Source organism: Moschus berezovskii, chromosome 2 (genome assembly GCF_049115385.1).
Source record: "Moschus berezovskii isolate FMDL1 chromosome 2, NW_MosBer_1.0, whole genome shotgun sequence".
In the NCBI taxonomy this organism is placed as follows: domain Eukaryota; kingdom Metazoa; phylum Chordata; class Mammalia; order Artiodactyla; family Moschidae; genus Moschus; species Moschus berezovskii.
Window position 1 is genome coordinate 116231059 of NC_142461.1, and position 24315 is coordinate 116255373.

Below are 24315 nucleotides of genomic sequence, written 5' to 3' on the forward strand. Positions count from 1 at the left end.
GGCAGATAAAAGAAGGGCAGGAACTCTTCCTGTATCTGTTGATTCTGAATGCCTTCAGCTCAAGAGTATCCTTATGCCAAATTGGTATACTCAGAGGTGGCATATTCTGTTGCTCTGCATGTGTGGTTTTGAGTTTAAACTCACTGAGCCTCACCTCCAAAATGAAGATAAAACTTTTCAGATTGCACTTAAAATGGCACAATCCACTTAAACCACTCAAGACAATAGTAAGCATTCAGCAAATATATCAACATCATTTCTATTATCACGAACTCCTATCCAATCTTCCCTGAGGAGACAGAGCAAGAGAAGATGACCAGTCTGCTTGACACTGGTATAAGGTCAGTGTAGACCGGGACTCAGTGGGCGAGGGAACCCAGAGTGACTAGGAATCAAAGAGCCAGAAAACCAGGGAATAAGTGTTTGGGTATCCCTGGGTCAAAGCTAGGAAAACCAAACTCTATCATCAAGGTTAAGGAACTAGCATGGAGGCCAAAATATAAAACAAAGGCAAGAAGTTCAAGCAGATGCAGGGACCAAGTAAAAAGCCTAGAGCAAGATTTTCAAAGAAAAAAGATGGTTCAGAACAGCTGCTGTGTGGATAGGGCTGAAGAGCCCAGGATAAGGATGGCCCTGATGGGTCAACTTGGTTTAAAAGACAGGATGGGCTGGATCAGACACCATGGACCAACACCTACCATGGACCAACACCTACCAGTGACCCTGAGGACATCTCCCAAGAAAAGACCCAAGAGCATCTCGTAAAGAATCTCAACAGTTTCAAGGTAACAGCGGCAGCATTCAGTCATTCTCATCGCTTTTCCCCTCCAAGACTGGAGGCACGTGGGAAGAGATGGCTGCACAAAGTGAGATCTGATCTGCCAGACCTTGTTCTGGATGGTTTCCTGTATTAACACTTTTATGCCCACAACCCCATCAAGTAGACACTGTCCTCATCCTCATTTTACAGGTGAGTCAGGTGAGGCTTAGAGCTCCTGAGTAACCTGGGTGAGGCCCCAGCTGTCTGACACCAGAGACCCCCACCCTGTCTGCTCTACTGCCTTGTGCCAGGGCAAGACCCAGGTAGAGGGCCAGGGGGCAGAGATGGAAGCCCAGCTTGGACAATGGATGCCTCTTTCCTTGAGGTGGAAGAGAAAGTGGGGATGGTTAAATAATTTGGAGTTTGGGGGACAGAAAGAAAGCTGCTGCTGTAGAGACTTAAGCACCTATATTTTCTCTGAAAAGCCTAGCTTGGTTTGTGTGAAAGAGTTGGCAGAGGGTGATGGTGGGGAAACATGTTCTAAGGATTTCCTGGAAGGGGCCCAGGGCCCTGAAAGGCTGGGAGAAGGGCTGGCTCTGGGTTCTAACCCAAGCAAGAGTGGGCTTTCCCAGATCAGGTTAGTTCAGTTCAGTTCAGTTCAGTCGCTCAGTCGTGTCCGACTCTTTGTGACCCCATGAATCACAGCACGCCAGGCCTCCCTGTCCATCACCAACTCCCTGAGTACACTCAAACCCACCTCCATCGAGTCTGTGATGCCATCCAGCCATCTCATTCTCTGTCATACCCGTCTCCTCCCGCCCCCAATCCCTCCCAGCATCAGAGTCTTTTCCAGTGAGTCAACTCTTCTCATGAGGTGGTCAAAGTATTGGAGTTTCAGCTTCAGCATCAGTCCTTCCAATGAACACCCAGGATTGATCTCCTCTAGAATGGACTGGTTGGATCTCCTCGCAGTCCAAGGGACTCTCAAGAGTCTTCTCCAGCACCACAGTTCAAAAGCATCAATTCTTCGGCAATCAGCTTTCTTCACAGTCCAACTCTCACATCCATACATGACCACGGGAAAAACCATAACCTTGACTAGACGGACCTTTGTTGGCAAAGTAATGTCTCACTTTTTAATATGCTATCTACGTTGGTCATAACTTTCCTTCCAAGGAGTAAGCGTCTTTTAATTTCATGGCTGCAATCAGCATCTGCAGTGATTTTGGAGCCCCAAAAAATAAAGTCTGACACTGTTTCCACTGTTTCCCCATCTATTTCCCATGAAGTGATGGGACCAGATGCCATGATCTTTGTTTTCTGAATGTTGAGCTTCAAGCCAACCTTTTCACTCTCCTCTTTCACTTTCATCAAGAGGCTTTTGAGTTCCTCTTCACTTTCTGCCATAGGGTAGTGTCATCTGCATATCTGAGGTTATTGATATTTCTCCCGGCAATCTTGATTCCAGCTTGTGCTTCTTCCATCCCAGCGTTCCTCATGATGTACTCTGCATAGAAGTTAAATAAGCAGGGTGACAATATACAACCTTTAAATACTCCTTTTCCTGTTGGAACCAGCCTGTTGTTCCATGTCCAGTTCTAACTGTTGCTTCCTGACCTGCATACAGGTTTCTCAAGAGGCAGGTCAGGTGGTCTGGTATTCCCATCTCTTTCAGAATTTTCCACAGTTTATTTTGATCCACACAGTCAAAGGCTTTGGCATAGTCAATGAAGCAGAAATAGAAGTTTTTCTGGAGCTCTCTTGCTTTCTCCATGATCCAGCGGATGTTGGCAATTTGATCTCTGGTGCCTCTGCCTTTTCTAAAACCAGCTTGAACATCTGGAAGTTCACGGTTCACATTTTGCTGAAACCTGGCTTGGAGAATTTTGAGCATGACTTTACTAGCGTGTGAGATGAGCGCAATTGTGCGATAGTTTGAGCATTCTTTGGCATTGCCTCTCTTTGGGATTGGAATGAAGACTGACCTTTTCCAGTCCTGTGGCCACTGCTGAGTTTTCCAAATTTGCTGGCATATTGAGTGCAGCACTTTCACAGCATCATCTTCCAGGATTTGAAATAGCTCAACTGGAATTCCATCACCTCCACTAGCTTTGTTTGTAGTGATGCAGATCAGGTTAGCAGCTTCTAAAATCAGGAAGCCCTGGGGGCCTTAAAGAAGACCCAGCCCCAGAGTGCTGGCCTTTTAAAATGCTGATCCAGAAGTCCAACACAGACAATACTTGTGGGGGCCCTCCCTCTGATGTAAGCCCCCATGCCCAAGGAGAGAATGGTCTAGACCTCACTGTTTTATGTTAAGCTTTTTATTTTGTATTGGGTTATAGCCCAATTAACAGTGTTGTGGTAGTTTCAGGTGAACAGCGAAGGGACTCAGCCATACATATACAGGTATCCACTCTCCCCCAAATCCCCTCCCATCCAGGCTGCCATGTAACATTGAGCAGAGTTCCATGCACTATACAGTAGGTCCTTGTTGATTATCCATTTTAAATACAGCAGTATGTACATGTCCATCCGAAACTCCCTAACTATTCTTTCCACCCATCCTTCTACCAGGCACCCATAAATCCATTCTCTAAGTCTGTGAGTTTCTTTCTATTTTGTAAGAAGTTCACTTGTATCATTTCTTTTTAGATTCCACATAAAGGGATGTCATATGATACTTCTGGGCTTCCCCCAAGGCTCAGTGGTAAAGCATTCACCTGCAGTACAGGAGGCGCAAGTTCAGTCCCTGGGTTGGGAAGATCCCCTGGAGGAGGGCATGGCAGTCCACTCCAGTATTCTTGCCTGGAGAATCCCCATGGACAGAGAAGCCTCGTGGGCTCCAGCTCAGGGGTCTCAGAGAGTCATATATGACTGAAGCAGCTGAGCACGCACGATATTTCTCCGTCTCTGACTTACTTCACTCAGTGTGACGATTTCATGGTCCATGGACCATGGTACATGGTCCATCCATGTTGCTGCAAATGACGTTATTTCACTCTTTCTAATGGCTGAGTGATATACCATTGTATATATGTACCACATGTTCTTTATCCACTCCTCTATGGATGGACATTTTAAAAACTAGCTGTTTGTGATGCTGCCCCAATTCAGCAGCGGCACTGGAAGTTTGTTGGAAAGGTGGACTCTGGCCTCCATTCAAATGTACTGAATCAGAATCTCCATTTCTTGATTCATGTGTGCATTAGCAGGTGAGAAGCACTGCTTCTCCAGCCCCAAAGCAGCTGTTCAAGCCTCAAAGTCACTTAGGGTCAACAGTCTAATTATCGTATTTCTCAGGACAAACCTCTAGAGAGCCAGCGGTGCTCAAGTCTACATCAGTGATGCTATACAAAGTCGAGATGTCAATGTTCAGATGAAAGAGAACATGGATGACTTCATAAATGTTCTTTGCAAGGAGAAAGAAGAAAAGCTGGTCTGAAGGTATAGCCTCGGGCAGATCATTCCTGTCTCCTATCCAGTGGCTTTGGGCAGTGTTCCCAGCATCATCCAGTCATAACTGAGCACCTCCAAGTGTCAGGCACTCTCCTAGCTGCTGGGGAAACCACAGCAAACAAAACAGGCAAAAATGTCTGCCTCCAAGAAGCTTACATTCTCACGCGAAAAGAAAATAAAGCAAATTAGTAAAAATAGAGTTTGCTGCTGCTGCTGCTAAGTCGCTTCAGTCTTAGCACCTCCCTGAGGCACCTCCCTGAGAGGATGACAGTTAAGTCAAGACCCAGAGAAGGTGAGGGAGCAAGCTAGATGGTTATGGTGGGAACAGCATTACAGACACAAAAACAGCCAGTGCCAGGGCCCTGGGGCAGGAGTGTGGCTGGCTCACTTAGGGAACAAGGAGCCTTGCATGGCTGGAGAGGATGAATGAGAGCAGTAGGAGCGCTGGCCAGAGACTCAGCACAGAGCCAGTCCTGTTGGACCTCCTAGAGCACAGTTAAGACTTTTCGCTTTACCAGGAGTGAGATGGCAGGTCAAAGGGCTTGAGCAGGGGCGTGATAAGGTCTTTCCTGGGCTGTAACAGGATCACTCTGGCTGCTGTGTGAAGGTGGAGCAGAAGCAGGGAGAATGGTTGAGAGATTCCTGAAAGGGTGCAGACGAGAGATGCTGGGGACTTGGAACTGGGTGGTGGCAGTGGTGGTGGTGAGAGGCTGGATTCTGGGTATTGAGTGAATGTGGAGCCAGAAGGATTTCCCGGCCAGATGGATGTGAGATGACTCCAGGGCTTTTGGCCTGAGTAACTGGAAGATAGAGCTGGCATCTCTGAAATAGGGACGATTGCAAGCAGAGCAAGCCAAACTAAAGAATCTGGAGTCGCCGAGCCTGGTGTGAGCGCTCAAGGGAAAACATGTCATGCTTTCATTTCAGACGCTCAGGGAGCAAGTGGTTTTTAGTTTTAGTTGGAAAAGGTATTTAGGTGTTTCCCATTCCCCCGCTTAAAAGGATGAACTAAACTATCAGATTACCAAGTCCTCGCCAAATGTCAACAGTTGGCTGGCACTGAACGATGTGAGCTAATACATCGCCCTGAGCACAAACAGTGAAGATCCAGCACATTGCAATAGACATGGAGGGCTGGATTGAATCGGGAAACCAGGTCAGAACCAGGGCATACTGCCTGGCACCACCTGGGGCTCAGCCTCATTCTCCCAGAATGAACCTTTAGTTAATGGTGCTTGGTGTTTGACTTCTTCAGTCACAGCTGAGAAGAGCCTTTCTCTGCCTCGAGGGCCACCAGTGGGGCCAGGAGAGGACCTGTGCAGGGGACAATGTGGCCAGGCTTGATCGGCAGCTGGAGACCTCTTTTCTTCCCCCACTTGACTGAGATATAATTGATGCATCATATTGTGTAAGTTTAAGGTGAGCTTCCCTGATAGCTCAGTTGGTGAAGAATCTGCCTGCAATGCAGGAGAACCTGGTTCGATTCCTGAGTTGGGAAGAGCCACTGGAGAAGAGATAGGCTACTCACTCCAGTATTCCTGGGCTTCCCTTGTGGCTCAGCTGGTAAAGAATCCACCTGCAATGCGGGAGACCTGGGTTCAATCTTAAATACAATGTGATGATTTGATAGGGGTATATAGTGTGAAGTGCTTACCGCAAGAAGGTTAGTTAATACGTCCTTCACCTCATCTGATCACCATCTTGCTTTTCTTGTTATGGTGAGACCCTTAAACCACTACTCTCACAGCAACTTTCAAATGTACAGTGTAGAATTAGCGTGGGGCTTCTCAGGCGGTGCGGTGGTAAAGAAACCCCTACCAAAGGAGGAGACACTGAAGTCTCGGGTTCAATCCCAGGGTCAGGAAGATCCCCTGGAGAAGGAAATGGCAACCCACTCCGGTATTCTTGCCTGGGAAATCCGATGGACAGAGGAGCCTGGAAGGCTACAGTCCATGGGGTCGCAAAGAGTGGGACACGGCTGAGTGACTATCACTTTCAGTTTATATGTATATGTACATTCTGAGAGTTTGCTCATTGACAGACATGCAGGAAGGTGCATCGGACAGACACAGGGTCAGCCTTCAAGGAGTTCGAGTCCTGAGAGGATGTCCACATCTCAACAGATGGCCCACTCCAGAGTCAGCGATAGACATGGTCTGTGGGGGAGGTCCATGTGGTAAACAGGAAGGAAAGAAAGAATTGTGCGCACATAACGCATTCCACCGCAATAGTTGGTTCAAGTAGATTTGTGAAGGTTGTTCTCACTGAGAACATCTCTTTATAAACCAGAACGTTTTAGCTGCCATCCACAGTGAAAACCTCGTTATCAGACCCTCTTATCACTTTCATTAACATAGAATCTCTATTAATGATGCCTCTTTTTAGATAGTAGTCTAATGATTGTTACTTAGATTCCTCAAGATCCCAGTTGCTTCCTGAATTCTTTACAAGAAATTAAACAGGAACCATAATTAGTTTTTTGATGTGGTATATGTGTATATACACATATATATCCCATTTTGTTTATCCTTTCATCAGTCAGCGGAAACTTATGCTGTCTTCATGTCTTGGGTATTGCAGATAGTGCTGCAAAGAACACAGGAGTGCAGATGTCTCTTCAAGATAGTGATTTCATCTCCTTCAGATAAATACCCAGAAGTAAAACTGCTGGATCATAGGGTAATTCAATTTTTAATTTTTTGAGGAAATTCTCTACTGGTTTTCATAGTGGCTGCACCAATTTACATTCCAGCGGGCTCGACTGAGCGACTTCACTTTCATGCATTGGAGAAGGAAATGGCAACCCGCTCCAGTGTTCTTGCCTGGAGAATCCCAGGGACAGAGGAGCCTGTTGGGCTGCCGTCTATGGGGTCGCACAGAGTTGGACATGACTGATGCAACTTAGCAGCAGCAGCAGCAGCACCAATTTACATTCCAGCCAACAGTCTCTCAGGGTTCTCTTCTCCACATGGTTGCCAACATTCGTTATTTGTAGACTTTTGATGATAGCCAGCATGACAGGTGTGGTGTTTTTGATTTTCCATTTCCCTGATGATTAGTGATATTGAGCACATTTTCATGTACCTGTTAGCCATTTGTATGTCTTATTTAGAAAAATATATAAAAAATGTCTATTCAAGTCCTCTGCCCATCGGATTGTTTGTGTGTTGTTGGGTTCTGTTTGTTTTGCTATTCGGTTGTATGAGTTTCTTATATATTTTGGATATTAAACCCTTGTCAGATATATCAGTTCAATTCAGTTGCTCAGTTGTGTCTGACTCTCTGTGACCCCATGGACTGCAGCATGCCAGGCTTCCCTGTCATTCACCAACTGCCTGAGCTTGCTCAAACTCATGTCCATCAAGTCGGTGATGCCATCCAACCATCTCATCCTCTGTCGTCCCCTTCTCCTCCTGCCTTCAGTCTTTCCCAGCATCAGGGTCTTTTCCAATGAGTCAGCTCTTCGCATCAGGTGGCCAAAGGATTGGAGCTTCAGTTTCAGCATCAGCATTTTCTCCCATTCCACAGGTTGCCTTTTCAGCTATTAGATTGTTCCTTTCACTGTGCAGAAGCTTTGTGGTTTGATGTAGTCCCATTTGTTGATTTGTGCTTTTGTTGCTTGTGTTTTGGGGATCATATCCAAAACCCTCCTTGCCAAGACTGATGTCAGGGAGCTTATCCTTTACATTTTCTTCTAGGAGTTTTACAATTTCAGTCCCTACATTTAAATCCTTAATCCATTTTGGAGTTAATTTTTGTGAGTGGTGTCATCTGGGGTCCAATTTCATTCTTTTCCAAGTAACTGTCCAGTTTTTTCAACACCATTAGGAAAATTGATGACACTGTCCCTTCTCTGGTGAGTATTCTGGCAGTTGGAGACCTCTTGATTGAACCTTTATGAAAATCAACAAGGAACATGCCAAGGCCACTTGACATGTCAAATCTGTTGTCCTCCTTTAAAAATTCACATTTATACACAGCCCTATGGAGAACATTTAGCTAATACTGTACAGTTTCAGAACTAGGACTCTGTAAAATCATCAACTTGATAATTTCACAGATGATGCAAAACAGTCTATAGCCTGAGTTACACAGCTAGTTAGGGGCAGAGCTGGAAAAGATTGATTCCACCATCCTGACCCCCATCACAGCAGAGCCTTCGAAGCCTGTCCACCAGCTCTTAGAGAGAAAACTTTGAACCTGTTTTCTTATATATACAGTTGAGACTATAATTGAACAGGGTTTCTATACCCATGCCCCTGGAAACATCCTAAATTCCTAATTATTATTTTGCCCTGTGAGACTTCAGGGTAGTGTCTTCCTCCAGAGCACTGTTCAGTGCGGCCACATTTCACAGCATCACCCCCTGTCGTGTGGCTCGAACACTGTGGGTTTTGTCAGTGCCGTGATGTAAGAAGGGTCGAGAACTTTTCTGGTTTTTTATATTTTATTTTTTAATACTAACCTTAAAAGATGCCAGCGTTGGTGGCCCCTCCTTTCTAGACCAGCGATTCCTTCACAGTCTTTCTTACTTCTGAGAAAGCGGGGCTGAGAGTCATCTCAGACCAGCCTCTGCTCAAGGCAAAGGGAAGATGCTCAGTATGGCCAATGATGGGAGGAGAGAGGACGTAACTCTCAGACCTCGGTCACAGCGATGGAAACATGTCAGGAAACACTTGGGTGCCGCAAGAAAGGTGGCAACCGAACCGCCTTTAGACTGTAATTGGTTTCCTCGCGGAAAAGGTTGTTCTGAAGCTCTGAAATACTTGCATTTTTCTTGAAGTCTTTCCTTCTTCATTCTAAGTTCATTTTTTAAAGTCTTCTGGATCTGTTTTTTTAATCTTAGACATAAGCTCTGTATAAGGCTGGCATGAAGGATCTGCTCAACAAGTGTGTGTTGAAAGCAAATTGTAGTTAAAATATAAAGTCATGTGATAAAATAAGTGATCATGCTCATTATCAGCTTTAACTGAGTGTTCCAGAGGACTTTTCTAAGTTGTAAAAAAAAAAAAAAAAAAGTAAATGGGTTCATTCAGTAAAATAAAATGCAAATACTTGCCAAAAGTTTAACTTTTTAGGAAAGATTGAGTCTAAATTCAGCAGATGTCATCAGTGCATTATCATCAGAATGGTGTGATGTGATATATAGAATATTAGCTTCAGCTTAGTTCAGTTCAGTCGCTCAGTCGTGTCCGACTCTCTGCGACCCCATGAATCACAGCACGCCAGGCCTCCCTGTCCATCACCAACTCCTGGAGTTCACTCAAACTCATGTCCATCGAGTCGGTGATGCCATCCAGCCATCTCATTCTCTGTCGTCCCCATCTCCTCCTGCCCCCAATCCCTCCCAGCATCAGAGTCTTTTCCAGTGAGTCAACTCTTCTCATGAGGTGGCCAAAGGATTGGAGTTTCAGCTTTAGCATCAGTCCTTCCAATGAATACCCAGGACTGATCTTCTTTATAACCTGCAAAAAAAACCCAAATAACCAAATGGTAGAATGCCTCAATCACCACTTTATTTTTCATCCAAGGATAATGTAAGCTGCGTTGAAACTACTGTAATATTTGGAATACTGGCCAAGTCTTCTAGCTAGACACACACAACTGTAAATGGGACGAGCTTGTATGCTTTGCTCCACGGTGCACACCCACGCGATCTCAACTGCACACAGAATACTTGATCTCCTTGGAGAGTTGTTTAGTTGAAGCTTTCATCTCTGTTCTTATAGTTAAGGTCGTCCTTTGCTGCTGCTTTTTTTTTTTTTTTGGCCGCACTGCACAGCACGTGGGATCTTAGTTGCCCAGCCAGGGATCGAACCAGTGCCTCCTACATTGGAAGAGCAGAGTCTTAACCACTGAACTAGCAGGAAAGTCCCCTTTGCTTTCTGAGGGGTAAGGAGGGAACTAGGAGTCCACAGCATGTCATGTCACATGGATAGACAATCAATGTGAGTAGTGAAGTGTCCAACTCAGTCGTGTCCAACTCTGTGCAATGCCATGGACTGTAGCTTCTGTCCATGGGATTCTCCGGCAAGAATACTGGAGTGGGCAGCCATTCCCTTCTCCAGGGGATCTTCCCGACCCAGGGATGGAACTCGGGTCTCCTGCATTGCAGGCAGATTCTTTACCGTCTGGGCCACCAGGGAAGCCTCATACAATTAATATTAACCCAAAATAATTAAAATACATTCTTCATAAAACTAACTCTTTGTTACTCTTCATATTCTGAATAAGCATTCATACAGACACACGAAGAAGCACTCTATATTATAAGTCAACACATTTCAATATACATCTATTAATATATATGTCAAAAAAGAAAAACACACTTATCTCCTCAAATTAACTACGTGCGTTTCCAGGCATGTTCACCAAAACAGCACCATAGGAATTATTCCAGCCCAAATTCCTGCCCCTTACCACACAAACACAACGAATTCATCGCACCTGCCAAGTGACCAGTTTGACGTCTGTCAGTGAACTTCTGAAACACTGTTTGTAAGCACACATTCTTATCCTTTCCCATCTTGTCTCTCTGTATGGTCGAGAATCGTGCTAAACAGCCCTTTAATCGGTCACCATTCGAAACGCTCCGTGGTCGGTGTTTCCTCCGCGTGGAGCCTCACTGTTCCTTGACCGGGGCACACAGATGGCCTCCCACGGCTCACCCCTCGCAGCTGGGCATGGCCTCGCGATCACACCTGACCACTGGGCTGAAGGGAGGCGGGAGCACCCTTTCTGAGAGAAAGCACAGAAAACCCCATGAGCTTCTCCAGGGTGACAAGGACAGCTTACTCCAATAGTGAGGCCATATATTAAATTAATACAAGATGGCGGCACCTCCATTCCCATGAGTTTCTAAGTGGCTGTGTTCGCAGAGCCTCCTGCTGACCGAGGGGACCACGTAACAGGTTGCTGTGTCAGACTGCTAAGCTTTGGCGTTGTTCGTTTCTACAGCATTCTGATGAATCCAGTGACTTTAGCTGGCATTGATTCTCAGTCACCTGCACCAGGTATTGCCCCGATAAACGTTCTGCACCTTCTCCAGGAAGCTCTATTTTCCCACCCCAGGGAAAGACATAAATTTAGTTGCACGGACACCTCCAGGAGGTCACTTCTGCCTGAAGAAGCACCACCTTCCTCCAGTCCCCCTCAGCACACCTCTGCTGTTCTTCACAAACATTTTGTATTAAACACGTTTATGGGCATCCTGGCAAGACAGTTGCTGGGAATCCCTACGCAACTAGAAGTCCCTTGCAGGACCCTCCTGCTGGGTAGCTCATGCCCAGACACCATCTCCCTGGGGGAAACGATCCTGTCCTCAGCTGGCCTCCGCGCTCCTCATGGAATTCAGTTCACAGCCCACTTCTCTACAAAGCAGACGAAGACGTACCTCGGTATACAGAGGAGAGAGGTTAGTTCTCCTTCAGTTCATAAGCGAGCGTCTGTAATCCTGCATTCCTCTATCCTCTTCCAAAGAAGGAATCAGCTGCTCTTCACTAGGGAGGTCACAGGGATGACCTCACTTATCGTATCACCTGTTCCAACACAGGCAATTCCCGGCACACGGTACCAGCTCAAACTCCTCTGCACACCACTTCTGATTTTCCAGGGTTTCCTTGTCTGCCAGTTTAAGCCTGCCCCCTCCTGTTATTTTTAGATTTGATTTTTACTCCTTATAAAGGGCCAGGGGTGGGGATTGGGAGAACTTTTTTTTTTCTTTTTAATTAGAAGCAGATGACGAAGAAACATCTGTCACAGAAAATAATAGGAGTCACACTCTCTCTGGCTCCCATGCCTGCATTTCCTCCATCAGCCACCACTGAGTAGAAAAGCAGCAATGCTGACCCAGTCTCCTCTGCCTTTTCTAGCAGATACACATTATCTAAGCTGATGTCTACTGAGATTTCATTAGGAAACAGCCTGTGCTGTTCTTCCCCCTTCCTGCTTGCTAAATGATGCACCTCAGGGCTGCTGGCAACCCACTCCAGTATTCTTGCCTGGAGAATCCCACGGACAGAGGAGCCTGGCAGGTTATAGTCCATGGGATCACAAAGAGTCAGACAGGACGGAAGCGACTTAGCACAGCACAGCACAGCAGGGAGCGTCTGTGACTGTCTTCACGTTACCAGGGAGGAGCCCAGAGCCAAGAGTGGTAGAGGGCAGTGACTGAGAACGCCCAGCCTTCTGAGGTCTCTCCAGTCTCACCATCCAAAAGCTGAGCCTGCTTGTTGAATGCATGTTTCTCCACTGCTAAAAATCAACATGGAGCAAGAGCTCCTGCCAGGGAGGAACCCCTGACACATGCTGTGTTTCTCAGGCTTTAGAACCCTGCCCAGGCCGGCAACGGCTCAGGGCAGAGCACTGGGCTGGCTCCTTCTCCCTGCACCTTTCTTACTGTTCTCCTTCTTTTCAATGATGGTATTTTCTTTCTCTCTCAAGTATATGTAGCCTCGTGCATACACCGTGAGCCTGGATATTTGTTTGCTTGCCTGTTTGTTAACTCAAAGGTAGTTTAATTCCAGATTTTCTTACAAGACTTCATTTAGATTCAAAGTCACATTATTAAATGTGTTTACAGTTAAGATGTGCTGTTATCGGATATAGGCTTCCCAGGTGGTGCTAGTGGGAAAGAACCCACCTGCCAATGCAGGAGACCTAAGAGATGTGGGTTTGATCCCTTGGTTGGGAAGATCCCCTGGAGGAGGGCACGGCAACCCACTCCAGTATTCTTGCCTGGAGAATCCCATGGACAGAGGAGCCTGACAGGCTACAGTCCAGAGGGTCACGAACAGCCTGACATGACTGAAGTATGTACATACACATTATCAGATATGATAATTCAAAAGTCCTGGTCTGAAATAGAGACACAACCATAGAAAACAAAGGTATATGGATACCAAGGGGGAAAGGAGAGGGAGCTTGGGATTGACATATATACACTACCATGTATAAAATAGATAACTAATGTCAAGGTTATGGTTTTTCCCGTGGTCATGTATGGATGTGAGAGTTGGACTGTGACGAAAGCTGATCGAAAAGAATTGATGCTTTTGAACTGTGGTGCTGGAGAAGACTCTTGAGAGTCCCTTGGACTGCAAGGAGATACAACCAGTCCATTCTAAAGGAGATCAGTCCTGGGTGTTCATTGGAAGGACTGATGCTAAAGCTGAAACTCCAATCCTTTGGCCACCTCATGCGACAAGTTGACTCACTGGAAAAGACTCTGATGCTGGGAAAGGTTGGGGGCGGGAGGAGAAGGGGACGACAGAGAATGAGATGGCTGGATGGCATCACTGACTCTGTGGACATGAGTTTGAGTGAACTCCAGGAGTCGGTGATGGACAGGGAGGCCTGGCGTGCTGTGATTCATGGGGTCGCGGAGAGTCGGACACGACTGAGCGACTGAACTGAACTGAATGAGAATCTGATGTATAGCACAGGGAGCTCAACGCTTTGTAGTAACCTGAATGGGAAAGAAATCGAAGGAAGTGGGGATATATGTATACACAAGGCTGATTCACTTTGCAGTACAGCAGAAACTAACACAACATTAGGAAGCAATGGCTCTCCCATAAAAAAGAGCAGGGCTTCCCTGGTGGTTCAGTGGTAAAGAATCCTCTTGCCAATGCAGGAGACACGGGTTCAATCCCTGATCTGGGAACTCTGCCTTGGAGCAACTAAGCCCCTATAACTACTGAGCCTGCGCTCTAGAACCCAAGAGCCACAACCACTGAGCCCACGTGCTGCAACTACTGAAGCCCTTGCGCCCGAGAGCTCGTGCTTCTCAACAAGAGAAGTCACTACAATGAGAAGCCCATGCACCATAACTAGAGTGTATTCTGCACAGCAGTGAAGACTGCACAGCCAAAAATAGCGAAATAAATTTTTTTAATTTAAACAAATAAAGGCCTAGTCTGTGCACTCAGGTAGCTCACACGGAACAAGCACAGTACTTGCTGTGGTCATAGCATGGAGTACAGGTTGCCATCATCAGACTTCTACCTTTCTTCCTTGCTTCCCCAAAGGTGAAAAGAAGACCTTGAGGTGGGTGTGACCAGATGACGTCACTTACAGATGACGTTACTTACTGGTGAGACTGAGCCAGGGAAGGTCTGGGGAGGACCATCTTCATTCCTGTCCTACAGCCGATGGAAAGGGCATGTGTTCTGGAATCTCTGTGCTGCTCACCAGGAAAATTAGGACATTTGATTGAAAAAGATAGAAACCCAAACTAGCTGAGCAAAAAAGGCAAACTTACGCTGAAGCTGAAGCTCTAATACTTTGGCCACCTGATTCGAAGAGTCAGCTCATTGGAAAAGACCCTGATGCTGGGAAAGATTGAAGGCGGGAGGAGAAGGGGACGACAGAGGATGAGATGGTTGGATGGCATCACCGACTCAATGGACATGAGTTTGAGCAAGCTCCGGGAGATAGCAAAGGACAGGGAAGCCTGTGTGCTGCAGTCCATGGGGCTGCAAAGATTTGGACACGAGTAAGTAACTGAACAAGAATTGGGAGGCTGGGAGGGGCAGAGAGGCCACTGGGTGTCGGACGGGGTGGGACCCAGGGCCTCAAGCCCCCATTGCTCTCCCTTCCCTCCCATGATGAGTCAGCATTATTTCTCCCACGCTGGCTGTTCTTAGAGTGGAACCATGAGCTCTTCCTCATCCCCAGTATAACCATCGGGGAAGAGATTAGCTCCCTCTCCCCAATTCCAGCTGCAAAACCCCCCAAGGAATGACTCCTCCATGCCTAGGTATTGAGGACCTTTCTCAGAGGAGGTAAAACCATGGAGCGCCCCGAAGTCACCCAGACTCACTCCCCCCCACCCCCCAACTCCCCCCACCGTATGGGGCAGCGACCGAATTCCTTAGTTTCTCTGAGCCTTGCTTTCTTCACTGTAAAATGAAAAATGAGTTTGGGGTGGGGGGTCAAAAATAATCTCTTCTTCAAAGAGCTGTTGAACATTTTACATAGATAACCAATGTCAAGGGCTGGTGCAGGGTCTGGTATATATGAAGCATCAATAAATGTTCATTTTCTTCCAAGGTGAGTCTTAAAGTCGAGGAAGAAATCAGTACGTGAAGACGGAGAGGAGAATTATTTGGAGCACAGGGAACCAAATGGGAAATGCTAGGCAATTCAGAGTAAGAGGCACTACAGAAGTTGTTAAAAAGAGGATAATTGAGCCTTAAATCACTCCTACCCATAAATCACACACCAGATCCGCATTTTAGAAAAAAGGGGGCCGACATTAGCTTTTGGGAAGCAGGAATGTCAAGTGGATCGATCAATCTATAGTTCATGAGACATTCTCTGCTATCCAGGGGAAGATTATTTCAGTAAAGTAACATTTTAGGGCCAACATAAAAGGAATTGTAAAAGACTTGGATTTTGATGAACTCTGAGGAGCAGAAGCTGCCTTTCTTCACATTCCCTTTATAACTTTTTGGAGTCAGGCCAAAGAACAGACCCAGCTGTGGGATAACTTGAATTTACTACTAGTTCTACAAAGATATTCCCTGTGTTGTCTTCCCTCATACATTTCATCCTCTAGTTTTATGAGAGGAAAAATAGCCTTCATATTACACATTTCTTAGGTAAGGTTACTACACCAATGGAGCGCTGAAATCAATAGATTGTAAAAACGTCCAGTTTTCCCAAAGCTTAGAGGGTTTATTACACCTAAGAATCGGTGAGTTTTGCATTTGAATCAATTTAACTCACACCAACCCCTGGAGTCAGAAATGGCAACCCACTCTACCATTCTTGCCTGGAAAATCGCCTGGACAGAAGAGCCTGGTGGGTCCGGGGTCACAAAGTGTCAGACATGACTGAGCACGCACACAACTCCCACCAACATCTGCTCGTGATAAAATAATTTGAAATGTAATGTCTTCCTGGGGGCACAGGGTCAAATTCTGCCCCCTCTCGCGACTCTTCATCCCTTTCTTCCATAGTCCCCATGTCATCTCCTCCTCCAGTTCGTAAATGACCACGATGTCTGACAACTCACTAGAATTTACTAGCCCCAGGACACACGGTGTGTGGCGTCCTGCACAGTTTAACCTCAACACCTCTCAGGTTCATCCCACCCCCTTGAGCTGTGACTCAGCGCAGAGCCTGGCCCTAAGACCCAGCCCCTCAGCGAAGCATTCCTTACTATTCCAGCAAACAGGCAGTTTCTCCTCCAAACTCTGACTAATAGCGTCAGGACTTTGATCTTACTCAAATGCTGCAGGGTTATTGCACTTCCATCTTTATGTGCTTGTGTCTGGGTCCTTGCTGTGTTTTTGTTCCCTGGCACCTAGCACAAGGCCAATACATGGTAGAGACTCCATAAATGCAAGCATGCATGAGTGAGTGAGTGAACGGAATGCTTTTCTACACAACTTGGCATTTAAGCCTTTGGGAATTGGGGTGTATGTCAGATTTAGATCTAAAGACAGCAGATTTTGACTCAATCTGTCAATTTCTCTTAAAATAAATTGTCTCATGGATCTGGAGGAGCTAAGGTCAGCATATGGAGATAGGATGAAACAGCAGGCTATGAGGGATGAGCTGTGGCCAGGCACAGATGTGAGGATGGGGATACGGGGTGCGCAAGACCAAATTCGGGTCCAGGAACCACGTGACCTGTGTTCTGCCCCTGGTCAATCACTGAAAAGCAGGTTCTGTGATCTAGGGCAAGACACTGAATCTTCCCAAGCCCAAGAAAATTCATTGTTTTTGTTGTTGTTTAGTAACCATGTTGTATCCGACTGTTTTGTGACCCTGTGGACTGTAGCCCACCAGGCTCCTCTGTTCATGGGATTTTCCAGCCAAGAATACTGGAGAGCATTGCCAATTCTTTCTCCAGGGGATCTTCCCGACCCAGGGATCAAACTCATGTCTCCTGCATTGCAGGCAGATTCTTTATCACTGAGTTACTAGGGAAAGCCCAGGAAAATTCATAGACATCTACCAATGTGTATCCCCCTCTCCATTAGTGGAAAAAATTCCAGCACTATTTGAAAGCCTAATCTTGGACCCACTGTCAACCCAGCAAAAGACTTGCTCAGTTCAGTTCAGTTTGGTTGCTCAGTCGTGTCCAACTCTTTGTGACTCCATGACTGCAGCACGCCAGGACTCCCTGTCCATCACCAACTACTGGAGTTTACTCAAACTCATGTCCATTGAGTCGGTGATGCCATCCAACCATCTCATCCTCTATTGTCCCCTTCTCCTCCTGCCCTCAATCTTTCCCAGCAACTGAGTCTTTTCCAATGAGTCAGCTCTTCGCATCAGGTGGCCAAAGTATTGGAGTTTCAGCTTCATCATGAGACCTACCAATAACACTCAGGACTGATCTCCTTTAGGATGGACTGTTTGAATCTCCTTGCAGTCCAAGGAACTCTCAAGAGTCTTCTCCAACACCACAGTTCAAAAGCATCAATTCTTTGGTGCTCGGCTTTCTTTATAGTCCAACTCTCACATCCACACATGCCTACTGGAAAAACCATAGCCTTGACTAGACGGACCTTTGTTACCCCAGGAGAAAATCATGTGCAGGCCTGAGGGCTGCCGGAATTATCATGACAATGTGGGCGGGACATCAAAACCACTGACAGGTGATCCGCAGAATTAAGGACCAATCATTCCCTCCCTCGACACACCACAGCCTGAGCATCTCTACACCAGAAGCCAGATTGGCTAGAGGAGGAAAAAGGGGGAGAAATGTCCAACTTTTGAGCATTTACCAGTAAGAGCTTGAGTTAACTGTTTTTAAACCAGAAAATAGAGGTACCGATTTTGTTTTCAGTTTAAAAACTTTTCCCAGCCCCTAAATCATCTGTGGGATGGGGTTCAGAAATAAGAAGAGGTAAATTGTGTTCTATAAAGGAAAACCCCATGATGCTGACCCATGTTCCACTACAGAACTGCTGCTTTAGCTCAGTCATTGCACACCACCCATCAGGAGGTCCAGTACTAAGGCCCAAGGCTGAGATTGGGATGAAAAGGGGAGGAAGTCCTAAAACACTTTTAGCATTTCTTTATAAATATATCTATTTCAACACTAAATATATATATATATATATATATATATATCAGGACTTCCCTGATGGTCCAGCGGTTCAGTTCAGTCGCTCAGTCGTGTCCGACTCTCCGCGACCCCATGAATCACAGCACGCCAGGCCTCCCTGTCCATCACCAACTCCCGGAGTACACTCAAACTCATGTCCACAGAGTCGGTGATGCCATCCAGCCATCTCATTCTCTGTCGTCCCCTTCTCCTCCCGCCCCCAACCTTTCCCAGCATCAGAGTCTTTTCCAGTGAGTCAACTCGTCGCATGAGGTGGTCAAAGTATTGCAGTTTCAGCTTTAGCATCAGTCCCTCCAATGAACACCCAGGATTGATCTCCTCTAGAATGGACTGGTTGGATCTCCTTGCAGTCCAAGGGACTCTCAAGAGTCTTCTCCAACACCACAGTTCAAAAGCATCGATTCTTCGGCGATCAGCTTTCTTCACAGTCCAACTCTCACATCCATATATGACCACGGGAAAAACCATTGCCTTGACTAGACGGACCTTGGTTGGCAAAGTAATGTCTCTGCTTTTTAATATACTATCAAGGTTGGTCATAACTTTCCTTCCAAGGAGCAAGCATCTTTTAATTTCATGGCTGCAATCAGCATCTGCAGTGATTTTGGAGCCCAAAAAAATAAAGCCTGACACTGTTTCCACTGTTTTTCCATCTATTTCCCATGAAGTGATGGGACCAGATGCCATGATCTTTGTTTTCTGAATGTTGAGCTTCAAGCCAACCTTTTCACTCTCCTCTTTCACTTTCATCAAGAGGCTTTTGAGTTCCTCTTCACTTTCTGCCATAAGGGTAGTGTCATCTGCATATCTGAGGTTATTGATATTTCTCCCAGCAATCTTGATTCCAGCTTGTGCTTCTTCCAGCCCAGCGTTCCTCATGATGTGCAATTCCACTGCAAGGCACATGAATTTGACCCCTGGTCAGAGAACTAGGATCCTGCATGCTATACAGCACAACCAAAAAAAAAAAAAAGGTTATCAGAAGACCACCAGCAACTCCAAAATGCCAAACTCAAATATTTATTTTTCTAACATAGGATTGTAGATCTCCTTCTTCACTTCCTATTGTTTTAAGGTCACATTTCCATATCTCCCCAAAGATAAGAACCATTAGATACATGTTAACAAAACAAAGCCCAGGCCCCTCCCTGGACAGTCAGGCTCATCAGCTTGCTGCGGACCCAAGAATCTCTGTTCCTTAACAGGTGCCCGGGGGAGGAGGGGGCACGCTGCTTTATGGCAGTGGTTCTCAAAGTGTGGTCACTGGACCGGCAGCATCATTGTCACTTAGGAACTTGTGACAGATGCAAATTCTCCACCACTCCCACCCACCAGACACCCCCCACCCCACCCCCGAACCTGCTGATTCAGAAGCTGTGGGCGTGGCACCCAGGGATGTGGATTTGACCAAGCCCTCCAGATGATTCTGATGCACATTAAAGTTTGAGAACAACTGCCTTCAGGAAGGGACAAACAGGGAATGATGAAAGTTTATCACAACTAAATGTCACTCATGGATCCATACCCCACCTGCACCCAAGAACCTAACAACAATTCACCAAGTATCCCTATGTCCAATGGGGCATGAGGTTGCTGTGACAACAGTTCCTAGACTTTGCGGTATGTTACGATCTCCTGCTGCCCATGTGGCTCCCCATTTTGATCAAATCAGAACACTGGGGAGGGAGCCAAGCACCAGGATGGGTTTCCGGTACTCGGATGATGCTAGTGCGCAGAGAAGTTTAAGAACCACTGGAGAAGCCCTGAACAAAGCCCCTGGGATCAGACTTCCCAGAAAACATAAAATGCAGACAAGAGGCTGGACAAAATAGGGCTTTTATTTTATCCCAGCAGGGAGACTATCCTTTATGGAATACAATGACTAGAAGATGCTTCCCAGGAGTTACTGGAGGATTGGGAACACACTCTCACCGTCTCGAATGTTCTTCCAGAGTCAGCAAGGAATGGGTAGATCAGAACAAGAAGGATGAAGCTTCCCACCCCTCCCCTTTGACCCTTTCGTGAACACACTTAAGTACCATGAGCATATATACCTATAACTGATTCATGTTGATGTTTGATAGAAAACAACAAAATTCTATAAAGCAATTGTCCTTCAGTTAAAAAATAAATTAATTAAAAAAAAATCTGACTCCCTAGCTGGACTTGGTAAATAGCTACTGAGCAATGGGGCCCTGGGTACAGAATGACGGTGATGATGAGGAAGAAGCAGAGGGGGACGGAAGGGAAAAGGCAGGAGGAGGAGGAACGCTAATGTTCTTGAGAGGTTCCCATGTGTCAAGCCCTGGGCCCCAGTCATCTTCTGAGCTCCCTTTTGCAGAGGATGATGTGAAGCCAGGGCAGGGTAGGCACTTGTCCCTGGTCACAGCTGTGTCTGGCAGAAATACTCACCAGTCAAGTGGCAGAGGTGGCTGAAGGATCAAGGAAACCAAAGGACAGGAAAGAGACTCAGAAAGGGCAAAGGATGGTTGAGGCTAGCTGGGGTCAGATCTGTGACATGTGACACTTTATGAATTAACCTCACCATCCGGCTTAGTCTGGATGTCACATTCTGGATCATGGGGAAGTGAAGGGAGGCTTCCGATGGTGTCCAGAGCAGCCAGGGTGAGGGAGGGGGCATGGCACAAGGGCTTGGGACAGGGGCATCTACCAATGGGCACAGATTTCCACATGCGAGCAACCAATACACACATGAGTGTGGACTAGCAAAGGATGAGTCCTGATTTAACCCGGTGCTGACACAGAGCATAAGGATTTTTTGTGGTTTAAGAGATTTAAATTTTGTAAAAGCCCTTGGGCATCCTCCTTAACCCATCTTTAATGAGGCCCCAGATGTCTCAGTTGGGCCACAAGCACATCTGATTGCATCCAAGAGGACACAGCTCCCATCCCTCCACATGAAAGCTGTCCTGGGGGCTCTGATCGGAGCCTGTGGCAAAGTCATCACCCATGATGACTTGGTGCGTCCAGTGTTAGGGAGAGAAGGGGAGAGATTCGTGACCCAAACTGATCTCAGCTTTCACATTTGAGCTGGAGAAACACACCTAAAACATAACCAACAGGAGAAGCTCATTGCTTCAATGTTGCAAGTTTCCTATCTGCTAGGCAAGGTATCACAGCTTTGGCAACTTCTGTCCTCCAGCTAGAAGGGAGGGGTGGGGATGAGACTCATAGGGAGGATAGAGGATCTGGGGATTACAGTGAAAACAGATCACGAGTTTGCTGCTTCAAAGTTGTGAGCCAAATTATGGCACAGAGGTTCCTAAAGAAAAATGTGGACTGGAATGTATTATTTCTGTAATGCTCTGGCAGTCATTTTACACAGATTTAAGAATATAAGACCCTAGAAAAGGGAGCATCCAATTCCAGTGACCCTGGTTTGAATTTTAAGCCAGGTGTTAAACCATCTGTCAATGGTTACAGGGTGACGGTGAACATTGAACATTCTGAATGTAAAATTCACCTAAAAGTTGAATGTCAGTGCTTCAAAGATCCCAATTATCGACACAGCACTTAGAATCATAACAAAGAGCAGTCATGGAGAGCTTACCTCGTGCAAGCACCTGTCCTGACCGTAGTCTAGACCAGGGGACCCCAGCCCCCGGGATTTAATGCTTGACGATCTGAGATGGAGCTGAGGTAACAATAATAAAGTGCACAGTAAATGTAATGCGCTTGAATCATCCCGAATCCACTACCTAGAAGGTGTATGTTTATTCCTTTACTTATAAATTATATGCACGTACCTGACCTTCCCTGGTGGCTCAGATGGTCAAGAGTCCACCTGCAGTTCAGGAGATCCAAGTTCTGTCCCTGAGTTGGAACGATCCTCTGGAGAAGGAAATGGTAACAGACTCCAGTATTCTTGCCTGGAGAATTCCGTGGACAGAGGAGCTTAGCAGGCTACAGTCCATGGGGTCACAAAGAGTCGGACAGGACTTAGCGACTTTCATCTGATTATATATTATTTCCTGATACTTTAAATCGTAATATACACAGAGGCTGAAATTCGTTGTTAATGAAAGAAGATATAAATCCATATTTCAAAGGGACTTTTAATAATTTAAGAATTGTTTTAGCCTCTTCTCTCAGCCCCGACTAGATTATATTTACTTCTAATGAGGCTGACAAAGAGCTTGCCAAAGCAGCACAAGCACCTTCTTTGCCTGGAGATAATACTAGCAGGACAAAACCGGCAGCTTTTCTGCAGAAATATTTTTAAGCTACTCTCCTCCTTTTGTGAGGATCTACTTAAACATAGGTAATACAAACCAGAAAGCCACTTAACTGGACACACGTGTCCTGCAAGATGCCCCAGCCTGCAGCAAGCGGCCAAGCAAACTGGGAGACTTGGGGGCTCCCTGGCTGTGGGGTGTCAGCCCACTGCTCCTCAGACACTTTTCAGAAGTGTCAGGGGCCCGTGAGGGAAGCACCTGACAAACACGTGTTAAATGGCACTAAATCTTCACGCCTCTCATTCTGGATTAAAAAAATGTCTCTAACTAAACATTCTACTATGTTTTCTTCCCAAATCACAATTGTTCTCATGTAAGAACATCTCTCTGGAACCAACCTGGACCTGTCTGCTTTTACATTTCCGTGGTCCTGACCCCCTACTCATGCTTTTCCTCACCTTCCCTCTGTTATTATTTGCACTACTCACTACTGTGGCCTGGGCTCTCATTAAATCCTTTATGGAAGGAGAGTGTGTGTATCTTCCGACATGCTATGAAGAGAACAGATACGAGAAACTGCATGAGAACACTTTCCCTCAATGTCCTTATTGCTATTTTAGCTGATCATACATTTGGGGATCTGTAAGTTTGGGGTTATTCCATACACCCATGTCTCCAAACATGTCAAGGCCAAGCTCAGAGGAATACATGTGAGCTGGCATTGATTATCAACTGAACCGGAAATGTTCTAACTTTAACAAGATAGTATCTACCTACTCAGCTTTAGGTTTGGTGACAGAAATCCTGAGAAAACAGTGACTTTAACCCACTAGGTTTTATTCTTTCACATCAAAGAAGTCCAGAAGAGGGTTCTCTAGGGTTAGTCTGGCAACTCCACAGAATCATGTGGGGCCTAGCCACTTTCCATCATCCGCACAGTGTGGTCTCCACCCCTGAGATCTAAGACAGTAGCTGGAGCTCCAGCCATCTGGTCCACTTTCCAGGCTGACAGCACGAGGCGGAGGGGAAGGGTGTGTCTCCCTGAGATTACACCTCAGGGGCTCCACGGCCATGTCCCTCACGTCTTCTCAGGCACAACACAGTGAGATGGCAGGTGGGTGGGAAACGGAGGCGCTAAAATCACGGAGAACGGATTTGGGAGAATGGCAGTCTCGGCCACATCTGCTTGAGAACTTAAGCTTTTCATTAGCAAAGCACAGGATCCCATACTAGAATTGCATGCAGCAGAATTCTAATTCTAGGCCATCAACTTATAACTGATTGCAATCTTCATTTTTTTTTCCTATTTGAAGACCCATTATCCATTGCCATCAGGGTAATTCAGAACAAGAATCATCCTAGGACAGTGAAGCAAGTCAGAAAGTGAAAAACAAATACTATATATTGATGTATATACGTGGAGTCTGGAAAAATGATACAGATGAACTTATTTACAAAGCAGAAACAGAGACACAGATGTGGAGAAAAAACACATGGACACCAAGGGGAAAAAAGCAGGTAGGATGAACCAAGAGACTGGGATTGACACGCATACACTGCTAAACACAAACAGATAACCAATGAGAACTAACTATATTGCACAGGGATCTCTATTCAACACTCTGTGGTAACGGAGAGGGGATATATGTACATATAGCTGAGTCATCTCACTGTACAGACACTAACACAGCATCCTAAAGCAACTACACTCCAATAAATATTTTTTTTAAAAAAAAGACATATCCCAGGAAAACATTGTACACTGTAGAAGCCCTGAAATATGCCTCTGTGAATGCACGGTTGATACAAACATATCA

At 46.0% G+C, this 24315-nt stretch overlaps 1 long non-coding RNA gene across 1 annotated transcript; it reads right to left on the minus strand.

Annotated features, from left to right (window-relative positions):
• Window positions 1–18793: 18793 nt before the first annotated feature.
• Window positions 18794–22521, minus strand: LOC148778593 (uncharacterized). Its single transcript, XR_016038856.1, has 3 exons — window positions 22070–22521; window positions 21874–21957; window positions 18794–19246 (listed from the first exon to the last, which is right to left on the minus strand). It is a non-coding gene; the product is annotated as an uncharacterized LOC148778593 (long non-coding RNA).
• Between the last annotated feature and the right edge of the window lie 1794 nt (window positions 22522–24315).